At 44.4% G+C, this 18,572-nt stretch overlaps 1 long non-coding RNA gene across 1 annotated transcript in view; it reads left to right on the top strand.

Annotated features, from left to right (window-relative positions):
* LOC116183307 (uncharacterized) overlaps window positions 1–18,572 on the top strand; it is a 155,027-nt gene that overhangs the window by 34,524 nt on the left and 101,931 nt on the right. The gene's annotated exons all lie outside the window — the stretch shown is intronic.

Here is an 18,572-nt window from a genome sequence, read left to right as displayed (position 1 = left end):
ATGTTTAGCTGGCCGTGTTTTGGATGCTTTTGTTGTGCTCTCCATCTCCTCCCTTGCTGCCTGAACTGCGAATGATGAGCTGCAGACCAACCTGATCTGCAGATGGCTGCAGTTCTGACACGTAGCCATCTGCAAAGCCTTCACCAGCAGGGGAATGCCGGGTAGCTTTTTAAGATCAGATAATAGGCTGGTGCAAGACAACCAGAAGTCTGAACATACTTAGTAAGCAATGTTCCTGACTAATGTAGGCAGCAGCCTGTTTAATAGCAATCCGCACTCGGTAGCCAAAGTGCTATGGGATGTGCTTGGATCAGGTTTGGGCATGCACCAAGTTAAAAGACTGCTCTGCTACACGGGTTGCTTTTCCTAAGCTGCCATTATAGGTCAGTGCAACACACTGAACTAGGAGCCATGTGTGAAAAGGATTTCTAGGTCACATCTCTGTTGCTGAGCATTTGCACCAGTGGGGTTTTCAGGTGGTCTTTCTATATCTAGTAGCACTCATCAGCTTCTAAATTTCTCAGTCTCTGACTGTATAGCAAAGAGCAGCTGTTAATTTAATTTGACAAATCCTACACGTCATGTCCCAGAATCACAATGAACATAATTAAAATTTCTATTTTGGATAGAGCAGTGAAACCACAAAGTTGCAGTGTAGTTTTTACATCAGAAATTGCACTGATTTTAAGAATTGTAACATCTGTGCAGCTTCCTTTGTTAAAACACTCAGATGCAACATGCCTTACAAACTAACATGAACATCCACATGCATCTGCAATGCTCTAAAGTGGTTGTATGATTTTAAACTCATTTATTTTCTCAGGTAACAGCAAGGGCTATTCTGGATTGTTAAAACAGAAAACCCTTAAGGTAGAGCTTTGAGCTAAAAATAAGTCACTCTGTCCAAGCATCCACATAAGGCTGTGCTATGCTCCATAGCTTATCTGGTCACAGTGACTTCAGAGGGACTACATCGAAGAATGCAAGAAAAAATTTTGGTCCCAGGCTCTGATCTCAGATCCTCCTGTAGGCCACAGAAAAGTGTAAAGTAATATTGTCCCTTCTTCCTACAAATTTCCTTCAGAAATAAAAAGATCCAGCAAAGTTAGGACTAATCCTGGACCCAAACATGATGGCTGAAGAGTTGCTGGACTGGATCCTACAGACCTTATACAAAACAAAACAAAAAATGTCCTGCTGACACAGGTTGGATTTTTGCCTGAGGGAGACCTACTAGCTTTGACACTTGGTGAGTGAAAAATGAAATTGTTAGGGTGATTTTGCCATTTTCTTCAAATAAAGATGGCAAAACTCTTACCAAAGGCAACTCTTCACACAGAACCAGTTTGGGTTCTTCTTCTAAGCAGAACTCACCAGAGAGAATTTTGTTGAATCTCATGGATATGCTGATGGCTGTAATGAGCTGGACATAAACAGACTAAAGAGACAGCCCACAGGTCTTCCCTTTCCCCTACTAGTGGAAAAGGGATGGGTGAGATTTCCCTGCTGTTGTTCAGCTGCTGGTTAACAGAAGAAGCTGTTCTCTATTTGGGCTTGTGCTAGTTGAGCAGCCCTGTCTGCAGCTGTATCGTGTTACACACTGTTATGCAACCCCATCCTCCTTGCAAACAATGACAGGAGCAACCTAAATCATGAAACATAAAGACTATAATTAAAGAGGGGAAAGTGCTTATTTGGCATTTGGGTACCCACAGCCAATTCAGATTAGCTGAACTAGCAAATCACTTGGCACAAGCTTAATGAGAATAACATTTGCACTGGACTAAATGATGACTGTTTTGCCCCACTGCTGGCCAAGACAGTAGTGTAACCCGAGTGATGCTGCCATGGCTTGGGCAGTTCTCTCTCTTCTTAACAGACAGTGACATTTACAACACAAACAGGAAGAGCCTTTGCAGTCAAAGGCTCTGCCTCAGGTTCTGAAACTATTAGCACTCAGAGGAGCTCTGGCTGAGTATGATGCTTCAGGTCTGTTTCTTATGATTGGAAGTTTGCAGGTGTACAAATCTGACAGTATCTGCCCAGACTATGCCCTGCATTTCCCTGCTGGGCTTGCCCTCCTCATGCTGGTTGTGGGGTTTATGCACATGCACAGCTTGTAGCTGCAGTTGGCTGTGAAAAGTGGAAGTTGCCGGCCAGGAGCTCTGAAACTAAACAGAGTGTGCAACTGCGCAAAGCCTCTGAAAACTTTGGAAAGTACTTCCAAACCCTCTGCTCCATCCATCCCTCCCACATCTTACAGAAAAAAAGCCCACAGTTTTTAAGATCTGATCTGATATTTTTTCCAGAATTTTCTTGCTGGAGGTCTTGCTTGGGGAACCCAGATTAGTAGCTTATGGAGGCATTAATAAAACAGCAGATGTTTAATGTTAAACAAAGAGAGATTTTCATCCAACTGATTGCTAGATATTAGAATTAAATAAGAATTATTTAAGAATAAAGGCCCTACTTCCCTTTTAACTTGCAGCTTTTATGCTGGTAACATCTCCAAAGAGCTCTGTTGAATTTTCTGATTTGTGCTGCAGTCATCAGGACTCCAAAAGTTCTAAGCAAACTGATAAAAGGTGAATGTTTTTATGTTGCTGCCATGGGGATTGTGAAACTATATACCTGCTGGATATTCAGTTGACCCTAGAGATATTTAGTGGAGGGAGGAAAAGAGCTTAAGTTTAAAATATAAAATATGGGGAAGATGAATCAGCACAATTTTGATGCTGTTGGCTCCACCCACCAATTTTAATCATGCATCTTCCCCTTTTTCCTGCTGTAATAATTCTCTGCACATAATTATGTTTACTTTACTGATCACTGAATGCCAGAAAGGATGCAAGTTACACTGTCTATCAGTGACACCCACATCTGACAAATTTATATTGGATATGAAGATAATTACATGTGACTCTGGGCAAGTAGGTCAACAGTTTATTGAGAGATTTCTGCAAAATACTGATGACAAAATACTGCAGCATCTCTACTACTGGTTGCATAGTGAACACTTTATTGTCCCACCGCTTTCTGGAACCCTTCTTTATCCCTTCCCACAACCATCCCATCACAGTCAGAAGCTTATCTAGCTGAAGAGTCAGGCAGCTCTTCAAATGGGAAAATGTTGCATGATATTGAATAACAGCTCTATTTCTCCATACGCATACATTTTTCACAGTTAATCTCTCATTCCTTTGCCTCAGTCTCGGGGAGGATAAGTTCAGGCATCTTCATCTTGAAAATAGCTCTGTGTTACCCAGACAGTTAGCTAAACTTGAGATGTAACAGGTTATTCCCCAAAGACATCTTAAATGCTAGGGTCTCTGTTTGCCAGGATAGTGCAATATCACATTTTACTGGCTGAAATATGAGATATCACTTCTGCCAACATAACGAGATAGTTCTTGAGCCTGGGTGTACACATACCACAGCTTCGTCTCAGAGCCTCACATTCAGACATGCTTCCTAACCTTCTCCAGGTTTTAGGCCCTCATTTGTTTGTACAGCCTGGGATGAGAACCTCAGCAGCCCTGGACCAGTGGAGTTCTGGCTTTGCTAAGCTTTTCTATATACTTTAGGTGCAAACCATGATGATTTTGCATACTAACAATTCCTTAATTACACTCATGTTTAGATTCCTCCTCCCCCTAGCTAAGCTGAGCTCCCAGCAAGAGGTTCATGTTCCTGAATATATAGCATGTGACTGGTCTTGCATTCTGATAGAGAGGGGCTTATTTACAACTGGGTAATTTCCAAGCTGTAAGACCTAACAGAGCCTGGCAGGGCTGTCTGTGGATGCAGGGGGGTGGGATTTGCAAAGTGGAGTTGAGGGAGTTTATTCAGAACTTGCTTGCCTTAAGAACTGACCCTTGACTGATTTGGCCTCACTAGCAGCTCTTACTTTCCCTTTAGGAAGGATGGAAGAGGGAGAAGAGGAGGCTGGAAGCATTATTCCTGTCAGTTGCTGTTCAGGTGCCTGTCTTCTCCTTCATGGAGAGATAAACAGATCTGATACTCCATTTACAGGAGCTTCTCTGGTTCTAAAGGTACTGTTGCCAGATAATTTTTAAAATTATTTTTAATTCTTTAAACATGGACATAACTTCATAGATAACTGTCCATATATATTTTTAAATTTTTTTTTAAGCTACTTTGGGAATACTTACAGCAAGGCTATGCTGAGTGTCAGAACTTGGCTCTTTAAGATGCTGCAAGGAGTACAGGGAGAAAAACTGCCTAGGGACTGCAAAAGAAAGTCTATTTAGTAGCCTGTGGTGTCACTCCTCCTAAGTTTTCCATGTTTCTCCTGGGAAAATTGTTTTTGTGGCTCATGGTGCCTTGTTGAATGGAGGACCAGTTGGGCATTTGATATTTTTTCAGAAGTCATGTATTTATAAAGTTAGAGGTTGACATCAAACACTTAATAACTTAAGAAGGTGGAATTATGTGTTGTGTTGGTGTATTCTTTTCCTTCCAAGTCCTTCCTTCCTCTAGACTGCCAATCTGTTTTCTACTTTAACTCTATAATGAAAAAAGCCAGTTGAGATGGGTTGTTATCTTTTTCAGCTTTTAGTGATTCTAGTCAAATATGAAGAGTTAATCTCTTCTACATATGTTAAAACAAAGGTGCCGCACAAAGGTTTTCTTCTGGCTCAAGTGCTTCTTTGTTGAAGTCTGTCTTTACTCTCTCTACTTTTTAGAATCAAATTTATAGTTGCATCTCCACAGAGTATGAAAGTTTCTTTTTATTATTATTTTAAGTAAAAAATATAACTGCCGTGGTCTCCCACTTCCTGGATGACATTGGCAACTTTACTTGTGGCTACTGACATTTCAAGAGACCCATCTTATACAGGCAGTCTGTGTTTGGCTAAATTTAGCAAGCCATGGATCAAGTGGCAAGTATGTTCCACCCTGAAACCTATTTTTGGGAGGAACTCAGCATAGGCACCAAGAGGTTAAAAAGCTGTGTGGGGGAGAAGAGAAGAAAAAAAAATGACAAGAAGCAAAATATTTTGCAAGAATCGTTGCTATGTTCTGAGCTTCAGCTCTTGAACACTGTGGCTCTGAATCACGTTCACTGGGGAAACAGCTGCAGCTGTTTAAGATGCTACTGCTCCTCAGCTGTTTGCTACCTTCCTTTTGCAGGCTGGGGGCTGAACACAAAAATTCCTCAGCAGTTTAGACTTAGTGTTACTCTTTCGAAGACAAATAAGATGCAGGCATGTACCCCTCTCCCCCAGCATCACTGAGGGAGTGCAGCAGCCCCTACAAGAGGGTTGTGGTGGGCATGGAGAGTGTAAGCAGCCTCAGTGAGTTTCTGTAATGCATTTGGAAGGGTTGCATTTCTGTGTGCCTGAGAGTCCTGACTGTACTCTGCTCTCCCTGATCATGAAATATGTTTCTACATATTCAGTCGTGACTGGGTTGGATAAAAGTGTTTTGGAAAATGGACTTGACTAAATCACAGAGAAACTATGGTGTGGACATGTTGGTCTGTAATTAATTGATGAGCACAGTGCTAAGCAGATAAAAACCGGTTGTCAGCTCATAGCAGTGCATTCATATGGGTTGGTGCGTGTTCATCCCAGCAGTTTAACCCTATTTTGATTCAATGCCTTCTAGACACTGTTTATTCCCTCCTATAGAAGTGCACGTTAGCCAAAAGGATTTGTAACGCTGTGCTAGAACAGAGGTATAGCACTGTGTGCCCATTGTCTCCCAGCTGCCAGGGCAGCCCTGGGATGGAAGATGCAAAGCAGACTGCCTCTCTGGGAGCCCTGCCAGCAGCTGACTCAAGGTGAAGGATCTCGGGGACTGGCTGTAATGGGTGAGAGCCGCGCCCGGTCTGGTTCAGCAGCACACCTGGTGCTGTCTGCTTCAGCAGGGGGTGGGAGAGGCACCGGTGTGTGCTGGCACAGCCCCCCGACACCGTGCCTGTGGCCGGCCCTGGCTGCAGCCAAACCAGTCCTGGGCACTCACAAAGCTTTGAGCTCTTGTGCTGCCCTAGCCTGTGCGGGTGGGGAGCTGGCACAGCCCCTCTCCCTCCCTGCTGGAGGAGAGGGATGGATGAAACTAGTCTGGGAGCAGGTGAGTCATGGGCTGGCTCCTTGCTTCCTCTTGGGAAAGCCTCTTGCTTGAGGATCCAGAGGCACATCAGAGACAGGAAAGGGACAGTTAGTTTCTAGTGGGGATGCTGGGCTGGCAATCTGGAAGTGTAGGAGATTCCCAGCTGTGCTACTGGCCTCAGCTTCCCTGAGAAGCAAAACTGAAAAAATAATTATTCTGTCATGGATTTCAGGCTCTGGAATACTGAACATTACTTGAAGGAGTATTCATGGACCTATCACTTTTGTGGTTTTATTAGGAACACTGACACTTAAAATGACACTAATCCGGGTATCTAACAGACTCTTCATAATGTAGCTGTTTGCTTTTTCCTTTACTGAGCCCAGTCAACAGGCAAAATAGTTCAGGGTCTTCTGAGTCAGTGGGAGAGCAAACACGATTAAGATTTTTTAAAAAGTTTTGTAACATAAAAAAAAAACAAAGGGAGTTCCCTTTTGTTAGACTACACTAAACAAGTCCTTATTATTATATCTTAACACAGAGCTTTTGACCAGCCTACAAGGCATCATGGTAATGAAGAAACTAATGCAGTTAGTACTTTTAGTGCCCAAGTCTTTATGAGTATTTAGGTGCATTGCTTTCTAAGCATTCAGTACTCTTTGTTTTCACAGAAGTCATAAGAGCACATGATACTCAGCCTTAAAACATCTTGATCTCTGTAAAACCAGATAAGGCCATGTTTATTTTGTATTCCTAGAGCTGGGGTGGTGGGGGCGGGAAATCCCATCCCATACCTGAAGGAAGCACACCTAATTTCTCCCCTTCATGGGGAAAGATCAAGTATTTCTCAAGCCGCAAGTGTCTATCTTGTAAAAAACCAGAAACCCAATTTAATAATGATACTTTCATGAGCAGCCTTAAAATCCCAACAAAATAAGACAGAATTAAACCTCTTGAAAATGTCTCTTGGCCTTATTTGGGGCAACACAGATTGGAGTACAATTTTCAGATCAGGCTCATACTCCCCTATTTTCACTTTGGTGAAATTGAGTAGATGTAGAGGGGGCCATTTCAGTCCCCTACTTGCATGGAGTGTTAAAGATCAGAAAGAAATACTTCAAGGCTGCTTGGAAAGAGAAGGAAGTTAATTCCCACCTTAATTGGGGATCTCTTCTATCAACTTCAGCAAGGGCTGCTGCAGACATGAATAGACTGAGGTAAAACTGTAAACAGACTAAACCTCACTGAAACTGGTGGTGGAGGGAGCATCTGCACACACTGCTCCCCTTCAGTGGCAGAAGCAGGAAAGAGTTAAGACTAATGCTGCCTGAAGGTGGAAATACTGGAACCCCTCCCTCACAAATGATGGGCAGCAGGGGCTTCAGCCGGCTACTTGATTTTTCACGGTGAAAGGACTGAGGAAGGAAAAATGATGGTGTTCTTGTAATGATCAAGGAAGTCTGTCTGGCTAGTTGCTACCAAACACACTTTCCAGCTCTCCCCTTTCCTCCGTTCCTCCTTCCTGACTATGAAGTGAGCTGCCTAAGGAGACACAAACCCAGTGTCCTTCAATTCCCCCAACAATGATCCTCTTTTCCCCCCTCCTCTTTCCCCCCTCTTTTTCCTTTCCTCCCTGCCCCCTTTTGCCCATTTATGTCTTTTCCTTCTTTTTCATTCCCTTCTTTCCCTGCTCCACCTCCTTCCCACCTCCCTCCCCCTCTGGGAGCATCAGCCTGCTATGGGATTGCAGGGATGGTTGTGCTGGCCTGAGGGAGAAGCTCAGCTGCAGACAGGGGTTGTGAGGATGTAAGAGCCAGTGATCTGAAGGTGATTCTCAGAGAGAAAAAAATCTGGTGACTCTTGTATTGGCAGCTGAAGCTGTTAATGAAGGGGCTGTGTATGTGCTGCAGGAACTGAGCGGATCTATTAATACCTGGTATTGTCAGGCTTGCTACCATACCAGCCTGTAACTTCAGGTGGCTTGGGAGCAATATATGCTGTGCTCAGTTATCCATTCTGCAGGGCAGTAATTTCTGGCACAGAAAGGGTCAGTGGCCTACAGCTGGCAGTGTCCTTGAATCCTGCAGCAGGAATAGCCAGGGCCACTATCAAAGTCTGAAGAGGCTTTTAAACAGAGTTTAAATGAATTTCAAAAGGTGACATGAGAATGTGAGCAAATACATTGTTTGTTTGATCTCTGTGTTCATCGTTGGGGGGTGAGAAAAAAGGGATTTGTGCATTCTTTGCAAGGAATGGAGGGAACACCCCATTCAGCTACCAAATCTGCTTGTAATGGAAACTTAACCACTCCCTGAATTTTTGGCTGGCTGCAGAGGTCAGAAGGGGTAACAATATAACTGTGCTAGGGTTAGTGTTGCTCTAGTCTGAGACAACTTTGTCTTGTCAACGTAGGCTGAAATAATCTCTTACTATGGACACAAATGATGCTTAAGCCATTAATACTTCAGTGATAAATATCTCCTCATGTGGTAAAGTCCTCGAAAAGTGGCTTTGATAAAAATCAAGATGATTGTCTAACTGGAAGCTTTCTATTTGCATGGCACTTGGACAGTGTTGGTGTATGACATTGTATTAGTAAGGTCCCAGTGGGGCAATTTCTAAGGCTTGTGGCTTGGTCCTTGTCACCTGTTTAGAGAGCCTTTCAAAGCAGGCATTGGGATACTCTTAAATGCTGGTCCTAGCAGTGTCCTTGCAGCTGGGGTACTGCAGCCCCATCTGTGTTTCATGATGGTCTTTTCTGTATTAGGAGGCCAGGTGTGAGCTCTCTCAGTGAGGGCTGCCAGGCCCTCAGGAAAGCTGGCAATTGGCTTGGTTTCCAGAGAAATCAGTGCTTGTGGGTAATTTCTATAATGAATCCCAGGAGCTCTTGGAATATTATTTTCTCTGGTACCACCAGCTCAGCATCATCCTTCTGATGGCTTTAGTGGAAAGCTGGGTGGGCACAGGCTTGTCTGAGTGCCTACAAAAAAGGCAGTGTTTCTGAGAAGTGTTGAGCTGTCTGCATGTACACAGGTTGGCTCTTCCATCTGTGTGTGATGTGTGATGTTCAGGAAAGGTGAGGTGTGTGGTACTCATGTGGCGAGAAGAACCCGTGGCCTGTCTACCAGCAACTGGGGCACTGCTGTCTCAGAGTACCTGGCTCACAAAGCCCTATTTGCTGGTAGTTTTTGCAGTTGTGGTAGAAAAGGGCCAAGTTTCAGGAAAGAAAAAAGTGGCCATGAGAACTTTTAACTCCCTAAAAAAAGACACAGACACTGCAATCTTTGCTATGACTCATCTGGGCTGTTACTTGAAACAGGCTGAGCAGTTGAGGACCTCCTTACTCAAGGGAGTAGCACTCATTTGTAAACTCTCTGAAGCCCTGAAAGTAGAAATGGTGTAGGTGAGCAGTTCCCATGCTGAGCCTCCAACCACTGATTTCCCTCCAGCCACGGCCAGATGCAGCTTAGGGAGAGCCAGCAGGTCACGGCTGGCTAGTTATTTCCCACCTGTTGCTTCCATGGCTGCTAAAGAAGTTTGAGAAGTAAAAATCCAGCATGTATGTTCTCATTCTCATGATTAAATAGTTGCAGAAATATTAATAATTCCTGGATGATGGGGCTTTGTACTGTAGTGAGTGTTGCTGATGAGGAGGGGTGTCTATGAAGAAATCTGGTGTCTGCTTCATCAAAGTCTGAGTGGAGATAATTCCATGAAGTTTTGACAATGTTTTGCCCGCTTGGAGCTTTATTACAGATTCACAGAGAGGCAAAGACTTCTGTGAACTGCAGCAGCTTGTTCACTCACCTCCCTTCAGTGAACAAGCCATGCTCTCGCGGGGCCTTGCTGGGACATGAAAGTGCCGACATGCATTCTGGAAAACCTTGCGGCATCGCTGCCTCCTCCCTGGGGATTAGGGATTTGTTGAGTCCTATGAGGAAAGGCTGTCCCCCCCGCTCAGCAAATGGTGGTACAAACTGCTGAGGGGGTAGGTCAGTGCTGTTTCGGTGTCCAGCAGCCCGGGCACTGGGCAGAGGAGCCTGGCTGTCCCCGGCCAGCGCTGCTGTTTGCTCAGGGAGCGGGAGCTGGGCGATAACGCGTCCCTCGAGATAAAGCGCCTTTGTTGTTTGCCTGCTGGGTCGGGGCTCGCTAGGTGTTCTGCATTGCTGGGCGTTAAGGGTGTAGGCCGCTTAAAAGACATTTAAAAAGGGACTTTGAATGGGCTGGGTCAAGGTGTCAGAGGGTTAAACCAGAACAGTTCCGGCACTTGCTAGAGGGAGAAAGTTGTATAACATCACCTTACACCGAGTAAACCTCTTCCTCTCAGCCGGCCAGCCCTTTATGCGAGAGGGAAACAATCGTGAAATCACAAAGCCATCGTCTGTTTAACGAGCTATTTTTTTTTTTTAGCCGAATTTTTGCTATGGTGCATCGCAATCCTCAAGGCAGGAAAATAGATTACTGGAGGGGGAGGTAGGAGGGGAGGAAAAAAAGCCGACAGAAATCCAGCGTAGTGGGAAGGCTCAGCAGTTTAACAGTGCCACCTCCTGGCTGGCCCTGGCACGGAGGGGTGTCCCAGCTTCCACTGACGTGTCCCACATCTACTCGCTACCAGCAGCAGCCGTGCAGTCCCACGCACGGATTTTTCACCAGGCGACGAACACTGCTGCAAGGGGGAAAGTCACCTGCAGCTTTAGGCCTGGTCAGTGCAGCAGCCGGGAACGGTCTTTGGTGTGCAAAGGCTGGCCCAAACAGGATTTTTCCACTTCATGCAAGCACCTACTATTTTTTGTTGGTTTGGTTTGGTTTGGGGTTTTTTGTTGTATTGGATGAAAGAAGCCCTGATCTCGCCTCCTTCCCCAGGGATGGGGATGGGGGGAGGGGGGCCTCTGAACATAAAATGTTTTGACTCACAGTCGGGGAGAGATGACAGGAGACATCCTCTTTGGTAAGGTCCGATCAATTGTCCAAATCCTGATATTTAAATTTCATGCAAATTAAAGGCAAATTAAAAAAAAAATACTTTGAAATGAAACCACTTTTTCTATGTCACTCTTGTAAAGATTTCTCCTTAGAACAGAACCAGATTTTCCTGGTTTTCTTAGAGCCAGATTTTCCTGGTTTAAGGTGGTAGCCATTGTCCCATCCTCTTGGCATCTGATCTATTGGCACCACTTAGCACAAGACCTGGGCCACTCACAAAGCAGCATGGATGTAGGCAGGCAGCCCTGCTGGGACTGCACAGGGTCCTGCTGCAGATCCCTCCTGAGCCAGGATGACATGAGGATGGCATCTCGGCTCCTCCTCAAGATGGGGAGGGGATCAGCTGGACAGTTAGGACTTGCCTGGGTCTGAGGAGTTATAGCTCAGGGCACTGTGGAAAAAGCTGCCCTTAGGGATGCCAGTAGAACAGGGTCTCAGCTTTGGAGGGCACCTTGCTTTCCCTAGAGGACTGGATTCACAAAATTATTTTTTGCTGTTGCACTTGAGTTTCCATGAAGCTGAGCAGGATTCAAGACTGCCCTGAGAGTAGCAGTCCCAGAGCAGTTTAGGCATCTCTAAACCTCCCACCTTTTTTCCCCACTTGTGGCTACAGAACTTCTATGACCCTTGCAGACCCAGTCCAAGAAGAAAGCTCAAGGCAGAGGTGAGCAGCTTTCTGCTAGTGTAGTTTGTGAGCAGGTGTGCAGCAGAGCAGAATGAACCTTGTGTGGGTGCAAGGGAGGGAAAGGGAGTGCACAGCTGAGGTGGCACGGGCATGAGCACAGCTCCAGGGGCCTCAGTGCTCTGCTCAGCTGCGGATGCTGTTTGTGATGGCTCCCAGTGCAGCTGGGGCAGGCCTTCATCAGCAGGGTGCACTTCCTGAGGCACATCGGCTGCTGCAACGTGCTCTCAAGAGCACTTAGAGATTTACAGGACCTTATAGGAACAGGCAGCTTTTCCTCTCTAGGGAAACAATTTAGCTTTGCAGATGTTCCAGTAACAGCATGGATGTTGGGTTTTTTTTTCCTCTAGATAGTACAAAATGCAATCACTTATGCAATATGGCAGACTGGCTTTCAGATCTTCCCTCTGATGTACCACTTTGGAAAGTTCTTTGGATTTATATCTGTATTTCACAGTGTTCCCCATCCTCATCTCTTTCATCTCATTCTATGGTGTTTCCTGTTGGTGTAGTAACTATTGAAGGAGAGGAGGTAGGAACATCTTGAAATCACTGTGGTGGAAAAACCTGGTAGTGTGGTAGTGCCTCCTGAGCAGCACTGCAGCAGGGCAATGCAGAAACCTTAGCAGTGATTTTGATGTGAGCAATGCTGCACCCTGGCACCTCCAAACCCAGCTAAAGGTTTTATAGTACGAACCAGGCCAGAGAATTTTCTGAGCCCTAAAATAAGTAAATAAGACAACAGTGCAAGCCCAGTGTCTTGACACAACTAGGAATTCCTTCAGACAATTTTGCTACTGAAGTCCCCATATTGTAAAGGTACAACTTTATAGTTTTGGACTTTCTTTCAAATGTGGTGAATTTTGTCATACCAGTCCTCTCTGCTGTGTGGTCCCAGTCTGTGTCTGGAAGGTTCCTCCATTTAATCCATTGTTTAGCCACTGCTCTTTCCAGACAAACGTGCTTTGTTTGATCTGGCTGTATCCTGACTTCAAGCAGAAAGTCTTCAAAATTTAATACTTGTCTGTTAGCTCAGTCTCACCTGTGTTTGGGGTTTCATCCTAAGGGGAAGGTAAACCCTAGAAAATTAGCAGAGAAACTACCTTTCAATACTGAGGCTGATATTAGTTATATGAAGGTCTGCACAGAGAGTTTATTTCAGTCAAGCCAACATAGAAAAACTTTCCTGAATAGTTATCAAAGTTGGACTATGATTGATCTTTTAAAAATTTATTTTCCCTTACAGAATACTCTGATGTGGTTAAATCCAGAGATGCCCAAGAGTCTACTTGAGTATTTTTCTTAGCTTGGCTGTACTTGGGGTTTTTGTTCATATTGTTTGTTGTTTGGGGTTTTTTTTGTTTTGTTTTGTTTTTGGTTTTGTTTTGGTTTGGTTTTTTTTGTCAGGCAGTGGGAGCAGTTTGCTATTGTAGACAACACTGTAGAAGAGGACTGTGTGAGCAAGCAGCAGTGACTTGGAGGTGAAAGAATACTGCAGTGTTATTTGCTTCTAATTTCTGCAATTGCAGTACCAAAGCTCATTGTAGTAGTGTCTCTAGGCCTGTTTGTACTTGTCATCCACAAGGTACCAATGTTTTTTCTGAACTCTTATGCTTCTTGTTATATGTTTACCCTTGGAGATGCTGACAAAAGAGTTAGGAATGGAAAAAATATTGTGTGGGTCTGTAGTTCCCTAGGAATCCAGAGAGGCCTTGAATTTGATGTTGCTTTCCTGTTTTAAGGGAGCAGACCAAGCTATGAATAATAAATACAAGCTCTGGGGCAAAACTGTTTTCCATTCATAAAATTTAACATTAAAGGCTGAACAGTAATTTCTTAGTCTGCTGCAAAGCAATAGGAATTCCATGTTGGGACTAGAGAGTTGCTGACAGCTTCTTCAGCTTTTGCTGTGCCACAGTTCATAAATTGGTTCATCTTTGATTTTTATATACATAGAACAAAGGTGTCTCCAGCTAAGTGATGCAGATTAGCATAGTTTTCAATCTGATGAGTTTGAATTTGGCAAAATAAAGGCAAAGCAAGTCCCTTTCTTGTGCTGGCTTCTCTCTTGGTTTTCAGAATGAGAAATAGCTGGGGCACAACTTGAATAAATCAAGAATGACGAGCTGAAAGTTATGGTATTCTGTTTGGGGCCAAAACTTACTCCATAGACACTGAAGTTTCTGCTTCAGTGATGCCAGTGTGAGAACTCAAATCATAGGACTCCAATAAGTTTCTGTGGTCTGGATCTTGCATTTATTTGTACTTCAACATCTGAGGGATCCTGTTGGAGCCCAGGCAGAACGTTGCGGGGAGGGGTAAATTGCTGGCAGTGGTGCAGTGATTGAGGAGGATCTCTGATTTGAATGCTCTTGTAAAGAGCATTCAGTAGGGAAATCTGATTGTGACTTGCTCTCCTTCTACCCTGGAGCAGGCTGTTGTTCTCAGAACTGATGACTGCTAGGTAGTAGGAGGTGAAGGTTTGAAAGGGGCAAGAGAGCATCCTGGATCAAAGTATTTGTTTTTTCAAGGTAAAGCTGAATTAAACTGGGTAGAAGCAGACCAGCAACAGTGAAGAATATAATCTGTGCATTTTATCACTCTGCTAACCCCAGCTGTAAAATTTACCATAGGAAGGCTAATAAAATGGGAGCCACACAAGCAAACAGGGCATGGGATTATCAGCAAACATTTATTTTGGCTCTGGTGGAGCCACTCCCCTGATCAAAGTGGTTGGAGTTTGAACCTCTTTTAAGTTGTTCCGTGCTTGGACTGGGAGTGCCCTGATCTTGCATTGATGGCGTCAGTATCGTCTGTGCAGCTGTATAGAAGAAAGTATCAGGAGGGAGAGGGAAATTGTGTGAGGCTGCTTTACTGCAGTGTGGGACAACAGTAGTTTATATTTTAGCTTTGCCAGCAACTGCCTGGTTTAGGAAAACAACCTGAGGCTTATTGTATAACTAGATGGTATAGGTATTATCACAGGGCCAACAGGGAATGCTTTAACATTTGCAGGCTCATGTCTGGCAGACTGAGTAGCTGTGTAATCCTTATCAACAAAATAGCCCGCTGGCAGAAATCACCTTGAGCCCCAGGCTCTTCCCTTCTGGAGCCTCTTTGACTGATCTCTTTGGTCAGGATTCCCCTTTCTCCTCCAACAAAAGCTGCTTGAATTCCTCTCGGCAATGAGTCTCTTGGCTGAAACAAACATCTCCTCTCTGATACTTTCAGGCTCCATGGTTGATGTCTCATGGAGGGAGCTCACTTGGTAAATGTGGTGTTCTTGTTCAGTCTCGCTAGCTGGGAAATACATGAACTTCTGTGAGGAGGTACATGGGTGAGAAACAGAGTAGTCTCACGAGAGAAACAGAGGGAGGAGAAGGTTTTTATGTCCTCAGGGATGGAATCTTTCTATGCAAACATCTTGCATCTCTCTTTGTGCTAAGGGCAGAACAAAGGCAGCTTTACTTCTGACTTTCTTTCCATTTTTTTTTTTCTCCTTACTTGTTTTGTCCATTCTGCATTTCTTTTATTTATTTTGTATTCTGTTCTGTGTGCTAGAGTTCAGATTAATTTTAAGGCCAACTCATAATGTGTTTGCACTAGAGAGGCAAGAGTGAAGCTGGGCTTGAATGTAGCTCTCATGATATGAACAACTCTCCTTCCTGGGTCAGGGCAGTACTGAAGCACCAGAGAGAGTCCCTGCCTCCAAGGGGAGACTGGGCTGAGCAGGGAGGGAAGAGCAGGCAGCAGGAAGTTAATCCTGTGGGTGTTAGACTGCAAAGGATTGTTTCATAATGTATTTTTTTACAATTCTCATTTTTAAATAGCTCCACATTATCCAGCCAATGCTAGGCCAGAGTACTTGTTTTTGAGGCATCCTGGAGGTGTGGGTGTTGAGGGGAAACAGAAGCAATCTGTAAGGCTGACAGAGCAATTCAAGCAAGACTTCCCCCTTGCCCTCCGTGGGTAAAATGTGTGACTTTCTGCCCTCATATCTGCCACAGTCAGCATTCTTGCACTGCATGAGGAAGGTCCTGCATCCATATGTGAGGTCTGGGAAGGCTTTCCTCTTCTTGGCTGCTGGATCCCTGTAGCATATGCCCCATCCTACTGCTGCACAGAAATGAGGGTCTCAGTAGTTACAGTCCTGTAAGGAGGCTGGGTGAGAGCTGGCTTTGTGGGTGGACCTTCACACTGAACTAGGGATGTGTTGGTATGAAGGAGTAGTGGGAGATCTGTTTGTATCTGGCCATCTGGGAGTTTGCCTGCTTGGGACACGGGAGTCCCTGTGACTAGGATGTGCATGACTTGGTAGAAACGTTGTAGTAGCTGTTTTATCTCAGCTTTAGCTGATCAGTGAGTGCATTTGTAGCACACTGATCATTGTGTTTGCCTGAGCCCTGTGGGAGCTCCTGGGGAGCAGAGTCCCATCCCATCTGTCTCGCTGAAGCATTTGTCAGTCCTGGGAAGGTTACTTCAGAACAATCCATGAAAGAGATTGGAGTTTGTGCTCTAGGTGGATTCTTCATCATGGTCCGTTGCATAAGAGGTGAGGGTAAAGATATAATACTTTACCTTCCCTTGTGTCTTTTGGGACAAAAAATTTATTTCAGTTGGAATAACATAATTTAGATGTTTCTGCTCCCACTACTCTCTTTTCTCATGCTGCAGAACACCATCAAAATAACAAAATGCAGCCACACTGGGATTATTTTAGGGTTGCACTGGAAAGCATAGGAGATGGTATATGATAAATTTAAGCAATGGATTTTTATGGAAAGAGTAGCATCTTTCAACATAACAGAAGTAGCAGCATAAAGACGATTCCAATTCAGGTAATCTTGCCAGCAAGGTCTGAAATTCTGGCCCAGAATCTGACCATGGGGTTCTCTTGTGCCTCATACCCCTTACTTCAAGGAGATCTGTGTTGAAATGTCCAGATCTTTGCTTCAGCAAAACCCCACCACTTTCTTGCTCAAGCTACACATCCCTGAAGATACTGCTCTCACCTGTGTACAGCTGAGCTGTGTTCAGAGCCTGGTTCTTGCTATAGAGCCCTTACTAAGCTTTTGAGGCTCATTCAGAAATATAACTGCAGTAGCTGCTAGATATACTAGAATTCAGGTGAGATAGCATGAATATACCACAAATCATCTGGGACAGGAAGGGATTCTTTTGCTGTGCTGGGATCAGTGAAGATGAACTCTGGTTTTGTTGCTTGATCATGCCAAAATGGTCTCTGATTAGAAACAGGAATTAAAGGAAGAAACCAAGGAAATTCTTTGGTGGAAGGAGTAAAGCACTTTTTTTTTAATTTAGAAGACAGCAGAGATCTTGAACTTTTAACCCCTGAATGATTTTTAGACAACAAATGTCCCTGTCTCTGTGATATGACAGACATATCTTTCTCCTACTATGGAGAAAGCTCCAGGTTAAGTGGTGGAATGTAAGTTTGAGATGTAGTGTTGGTTTTTCAGTTTCATTCCTACAGAAAAAGGGCAAGCAGTTTTTGTGATAGGAAGCCAAATGCTCTTCAGCTGGTGCTGGGAGTGAGGCTCTGCAATCTTCATGTGTGAGTTGGGCAGTGAAGGGTCAGAAGATCTCAAGGGCCAGAAGTTTGATGCTTTAGAGAGTGAATTCCTTTTGTTTTAGTCAGCTGAGACTGCTTACAGCAGATTCTGCTACAGATGCTCTGGGGGAGCCTCTGTACTATGTGGTGGCAAAGGCTGGCTTGTTTGCTGTGGTGGGCCTGGTGGCCCCTTCAGATGTGCCCAAGGCTATATATGGAGCCTGGTGAATTTGGCTAGGACGATCTTGGCTGTTATGGAATCAGTTTCAAATTCAAGTGCTTGAACTACACTGTGTCTGTTTTTAATTTGCTGAGTCTTTCATCAGATAACAGACCAAGAGGTTTGGTGGCAGGATTTTAGGTTTTAGTCATGGTTTTGTTGTGTGATTGCAGTGAAATAGAGCTGAGCAAGTGGATTCTTTCATGAATGCTGCTGCTGAATGGAATTTTGTTAGCTTCTCAACGTATGGCTCTTCTGATAGCTTGTGGGAATCATGGGGGTCAGATAAAGTTGAAGAGCTGCTGGCATGAGGAGAAAAAAAAAGTTCCTGTGTCTGTATAGTGATACTATTTTATTGTTTATGTGGACCTAAAATGCAGCAATGATGGTGTCTTGGATAAATTGTTTCCAAAACAGCATAATTTGAAACATGATTTGGGGTGTGGCAATCAAAGCTGTGATGAACACCTTGGCATTCTCTTTCTTTTTTCCTCTCTCCAAACCAGGGTGTAATAGGAATGGGCTGAAAGAGCAGTGTATGTAATGTGCTCTATCCCATCTTGTATACTTGCTGGTTCAAGTTCAGCTGTGGTAAGCCTCACAGATCTCAAACTTGCTCTCCATTGTTGGGCTACCAGGTGAGAGTTTTGCTGCACAAGAAAACAAGAGACTCTCCCCTGCTGCTAGCTCTTGGCTGCTCAGAGGTGTTGGTTGTCTGTGCACCAGGGATTCTTTGGCTGCTCAGGAATTTGTTTGAGTGCAGAATGTGGATGTGTAGGATGGAGGCCATATGTCAGAGCTCCTGGGTGGCCGGATGTGAGCCACAGCTGCCCTAGCTGTACATATTGAACTTCTCCAACATGAGGCATGCAGCCCAATGCTTTTGACCAGCCTTTGTAATTTGTACTCAGCTCCAGCAGCCTCCTGTGTCTCTGATTCCTCCCTATACCTTTTCAAATCATAACTCAACCCTACTCCATGTCAGGATCCCAAACAGGTCTCTATGCTCTCCAAGCCAAGATCCTAATCCTATGTGCTGC

The sequence above is a fragment of the Lonchura striata genome, chromosome 2 (assembly GCF_050655825.1).
Source record: "Lonchura striata isolate lonStrDom1 chromosome 2, ASM5065582v1, whole genome shotgun sequence".
Taxonomy (NCBI): Eukaryota; Metazoa; Chordata; class Aves; order Passeriformes; family Estrildidae; genus Lonchura; species Lonchura striata.
This window is presented reverse-complemented; position numbering and strand designations above follow the sequence as displayed.